The sequence below is a fragment of the Pieris brassicae genome, chromosome 3, assembly GCF_905147105.1.
Source record: "Pieris brassicae chromosome 3, ilPieBrab1.1, whole genome shotgun sequence".
Classification (NCBI taxonomy): domain Eukaryota; kingdom Metazoa; phylum Arthropoda; class Insecta; order Lepidoptera; family Pieridae; genus Pieris; species Pieris brassicae.
In genome coordinates, this window is record NC_059667.1 from 6,788,200 (window position 1) to 6,794,199 (window position 6,000).

Below are 6,000 nucleotides of genomic sequence, written 5' to 3' on the forward strand. Positions count from 1 at the left end.
TATCCTTTTTTAGTTTCGTATTTTTGTCCAAATAAAACTATATGTATTATATATATTTTGCACTTCTTGCTAACTTTATCTAATTTAATATATTTTTCTTCTTCACAATGTTTGCCTGGAAGAGATCGCTCGCAAGCATAAGGCCACCAGTTGCCCTGCCCTCCTTTTCTTTTAATTTTGTCAATTTTATCATGTTACTACAATGTGGCTTGGATTATTGAGTTAATTGTTTTTTAAAGAAATAAATACTATTTTTATTGTTTGTAAGTTTATATCTCAATTTTATAAAGCTTAATTCTCAAGTTGATAAAGTTTATTAAATAAACAAAGTAAAATAAACAATAAACAAAGTAAACAATTAAATAAAGTTTCTTAAATCTTAATTTAATAAAGTTTATTGCTTAATTTAATAAAGTTTATTCATTAATGTAATAAAGTTTATTGCACAATTTGTTCCAAACCACAGTCAAAGTTACGTACGTAACGTACGTACATAAGCGTACGTACATACGTACTCTGGGTACGTGAAGTGCGTGAATTTGGATAATTTCTGCGACGTGATTCTTTCGTAAATTCTTACCCCATGTACTGTTACTGGAATTACAAGATAGCTGCGACTGTCTCATAGAAATATTTAATAACAGCTTTTTATTCTTAGTAACGAAATCATATTAAAATACGGCTACTTAATCATTTAGGAAATATCTAAATATTCCGTCTTTACCCAAAAAATAATTCCGGAGTAAACTAAATATACAAAAGTTATTCTGAAACTTTAACATGTAACATAGGAAATAAATTGGGAACGTAGCTAATTGATATTTCCACAGGATTATGTATACATTAATGAATATGCAAAGATAAGTGAATAAATTAAATTACGATTGAACTATTTTAATTTTTACTTCAAATAAAATGTTCATTTTGAAATTAAATAAAAAGGTATTCACTATCCATCAATATCAGAAGGCACTATTAATACCTAAGTAATGTTTCATTAATTATGTAACATCCTATACTCGAGACGATATGGCCAAAGCCATAGAAAATGTTTTAGACGGACATTTGGAGCAGCTAAAAGTTATGAAATACCCATCGCTACGGTTTACAACCTATTGAATAAAAAAAACGGCGTTAAAAGATTACATTCGGTCACCATCGAGTATTTTCTCATCGCTCAAAATCGAAATGAGATTAGCAAATACCCTTTAAGTTTTTCAATAATAGGGTCTTGGGCTATCTAGAAAAGAAGTATTTTTTCTCGTGGAACGCTATGTTACCCCATTACACCCCCAGGATGGTTCCTGGGGGTATAACACCAGTTCAAGGACCAGCTTGGTTAAATTCTGTAAATGTCATGCACTTTCTCTGAATAAAAGCTCAACATGGCACAGGCATAGAAAATATCGCTGTTCTAGCGGCCGTTAGACCAATTAAAAAAATATATATATCCCCTGAATTTTATTTAAAGGAAAATTTGCGTGGTATTCCTGGATGGCTTAAAACTGAGATGGCATAAGTTTGAGAACGTTTCAATATTTCCCCGTTGGGGTAAGATTGATATATATATATATAGAAACAATTAGCTCTATCTTTGTTAAATAAAGGTATTTTTTCACTAAAGTCAGTTGTGAATTTTCAAGGCTCTAAAAACTATGGACTTAAAACCGTAGACGACCCATATTCACTCTTTCCCCGTCACGTTTTCATCTTTACCCTGTTTTGTAGTCGCATCTATATTTATTTTGTTTACTTATTTTCTCTGCTTTGGAACTAAATTACAATATGTTATTGATATTATATAAAATAATAGTTTTTGCTTTTTACTAATCATTCATTAGAGAAGGTTAATATTTATTGTTCTACAAGAGGCTCAAACACAACTCTGCTCATCTCATCAAAAATCCGTTCAATCTTCCTCCCACTCACCATAAATTAAATTCATGAATCGTAACTCAATTCGTCGTAAATTCACTCGGGTATAGCATATATCTGGCATATTCAACTGATGATATCAAACTGATTTGATAATGACTGATTGATTGGTTTTTTTATGGTTCGGTATTACATCCACTCAATTGCCTACTATAACTACCTAGGATTATTTTATATATACCTATTCTAAGTGAAATACATATTCTTTAAAGATATTTTAAAAAAATTACATGAAATAGAAATTGCAGCAACCTATGCACAGTCCACATGGTAATGGACAAATAGAAAGATATATTGGCGAACGGTGCAATTAGCTCTAAGGAGTCGCAATGTGTCCTCAACCACACTCTATACGATTACTTCTTGTCATTTCCACCAACTGTGACTTACTTAACTTGACTTAATGTCCTATAACCCCTAGGTGGGGCAGAGGGCGTCCACAGTGAGTCTCCATCGCGTTCGGTCTTGAGCCTCGTGTTTCACCTCGCTCCAAGTCTTTCCGGCTCTCTTTGCCTCGTCCGCAACTGTTCGGCGCCAGGTTTGTTTGGGACGGCCACGCTTCCGCTTTCCTTGCGGATTCCAATCAAGCGCCTGCTTGGGAATATGATTGAGATCCCTTCGGAGTGTATGGCCTATCCAATTCCATTTGCGTCGCTTGATCTGCTGGCTGATCGGGGTTTCTCGACAGCGCTCCCAAAGTTGCTCGTTAGAGATCTTTTCAGGCCAGTAGATGTTCAGAATACGGCGAAGACAGCGGTTAACGAAGGCTTGGAGTCGGTGCGAGATGTGTTTGGTGACCTTCCACGTTTCACACCCATAGAGCAGCACAGATTTGACGTTGGATCCGAATATTTTAACCTTGATTCGACGCGTCAACATCCGTGACTGCCATATAGGCCGAAGTTGTGCAAAGGTTGCTCTGGCCTTGGCAATGCGCGAAGTGATGTCCTCTTCTGTACCTCCAGTTTCAGACACGACGCTTCCGAGGTAAACAAATTGTTGAACGCTTTCTATGTCCTCTGCACCCACCCGCATTGGGGTGCGATTCTCAACTCCAACACGCATTTCTTTCGTTTTCCGGGTGTTGATTTTGAGTCCCGCAAATCCCGCCTCGCGTTCCAGGTCGTCCAACTTAGATTGCATGTCGCGGTGCGTGTGACTCAGCAGACAGAGGTCATCGGCGTAATCCAAATCTTCTAAGATGTTGGTTAATCCCCACTCTATTCCGCGACGCTGGTTCTGATGTATGCGATCCATAATCCCGTCGAGAACAACCAGGAAAAGTAGTGGCGAGAGTAAGCAGCCTTGCCGGACGCCTGCGTGCACTTGAATATCGTCTGAGACGAGACCATCGTGAATCACTCTACAAGAATAGTTCCTATAGCTGGCCTTAACTAGGTTAATTATCTTTGGCGGGACACCAATGTTAGAGAGTCGCGACCATATGCTGCTCCATCTCAATGTATCGAAAGCTTTTTCGAAGTCAACAAAGGTAAGATAAATCTCTCTCTGCCATTCTGATGCCTGTTCGAGAATGATACGAAGAGTGTTAATTTGGTCGGTACACGAGCGGTTAGGCCGGAAGCCAGCTTGTTCTATGCGAAGGAGAGGCTCAACGGCTGCAGACAACCTGTCCAAGATAATTCTGCAGAAAACCTTGGAAGGGGCCGAGAGCAAGGTGATACCTCTCCAATTGCTGCATTGGCTTAGATCACCTTTTTTGGGCACAGTAATAAGAAGGCCCCTATTCCAGTCCTCCGGAAGCTTCTCGCTGGCCCAGATTTTCCCAATCAAAGGTGTCAGCGTGTCGACGGTAGTAGCCAGGTCCGCTTTTAACATTTCTGCGGCTATTAAATCAAGCCCTGGTGCTTTACCAGTCTTAAGACCCATGACCGCTCTCTCCACTTCATCACGTGTAGGTGGTTCGATATCGATGTCTAGTGGCCTGGGTGGTGGAAATGTGTCTTGCATGCCTCCATGCGTAGCTGTGGGACGAAAGGTTTCCTCGAAGTGTTCACGCCAGCGTCGTAGTTGTCCTTCTGCTGTTACGATAAGTTGACCGTCTTTTGATTTTAGAGGCTTTTTATGCTGACTTATCTTTCCTGCCAAGATTTTAGTCGCTTTATACAGTTCTCCCATGTTGCCGGTGTTAGCGGCAATTTGAGCGTGGTCAGCAATACCGTCAACCCACAACCTTCTGTCCTTTCGCGAGCTGCGATAGATCTTCTTACGAATCTCCCGATACTGCTGTCTGAGGTCGGCTTGTAGTAGTTCGTCGTTGGTTCCGAGCAGTTTTAGGTGGAGTTCCCTACGGTCGTTTATCAGCTGCCAAGTAGCTTGTGACATCCAATCCACGCGCGAGTGCTTAGTATGACCTAAGACAGAAGAGCTGATCTCTGTGTAGGCCACTTTGATGCGTTTCCACTCTCCGTCTATTGAGTCATCGTCGGCGTGAAGTCCGGTGAAGCGGTTACGAAGTTCAAGCCTGAACCTGTTCAAAATTTCAGGATCTCGCAGTTTAGTGACGTCAAACCTTCTTCCAGCTCTACCAGGGGCACCAGCTAGTCGCGCAACTGCAATCTTGAGTCGCATTTCGGCTACAACCAGATGGTGGTCGCTGTCAATATCAGCGCCTCTTCGGTTTCGGACATCGAGGAGTGACGAGCGCCACTTCGAACTGATCGCAAGGTCGTCAATTTGGTTTTTCGTGGAGCCATCAGGGGAGTTCCATGTGTATTTATGTACATCTCTATGAATAAAAAGTGTCCCACCGATGGTCAGGTCATGGTGTTGGCAAAACTCTATAAACCGTTCACCATTCTCGTTCCGTACTCCGAGTCCATGTTTGCCCATGTTGCGCTCACAGTTACTGTTTTCGCTTCCCACTTTTGCGTTAAGGTCTCCCATGACGATCACAATATCTTGTTTCTTAATACCTTTAAGTGTGGCATTTAGAGCGTTGTAAAAGTCATCCTTGATGTCCTCCGCAGACGTGTTGGTGGGAGCGTAACACTGCACAATGGAGATCTTCCGTGCTCTTGAGTTGAAGCGGGGCCAAATGATTCGGTCTGAGATCGGTTTCCAGTCCAAAAGACTTTTCTTTGCGGAGTTAGAGAGGAGGAAAGCGACGCCATATTCAAGGTCGTCATCCTCATTTTCCTTCCCGGAGTATAGAAGAGTTAGGCCTTTGGACGTTCTCAGTTCGCCAAAACCATTTCTACGCACTTCACTTAAACCAAGTATTTGTAGATTATATCTTATCATTTCAGCTTCTGCTTGTGCTAGTCGAGTGTCGTTACTTAGCGTTTTTATATTCCAAAAAGCAATTCGTGTCCGTGATTTAATGCCAAAGGTCGTCGGTAAAAGATCGGTCCGGTTTCTCACTGTTTCGGTTTCTTGAATCGTTGGTTTTTCAGGCAAGCAGGAGATTAACCCACTGTGCCCTAGTCTGATAGTGGGGCTGCCACTTTAGAGCATCCAGACATGCTCGGTTTTATACGGGTTATCTCCCTAGTGAGTGGATTCTGTTTTAAGGCGCAGAATATTCGCCTTTTGCCCTGCATCCTCAGCTCATCTGCAGCTCTAGGTAGTGGGCACGCTTGAGCGTGGCTGCAGTAGGTCCCAGGGTGGACGACTAGGACGTGGATGACTCGGACTGGTCGGGGTTCTGCTTATACTAGTGTTCCACTACGTAACACAGCAGAAGGTTTTTTTTGGCTTTTTCTAGGCAATGCTGACCTCACTCCATCAGCGATTCCCACCAACACCAACCCCAACTTCCCACCCACCAACTTCCACCAACTGTAATCCTCCTGAATATATGTTCTCTCATCCTATCGACTCCAATAAAGCTAAGGAGAATGTAAGGACTCCTTTGTACGAATAAAGAAAATAGTAATAATCACATTAGACTTAAATATCTAGTAATATGCATATCCTTCTTCAAGTTGAATAAAGCCAACTTTTTATGTGCATATAGCCTATACGCACAGATATATGTTTAACCAAAGATAATAATAATATAGTGGATATATTGTTTACTGTTCATTACTCTGTGCTATTTAC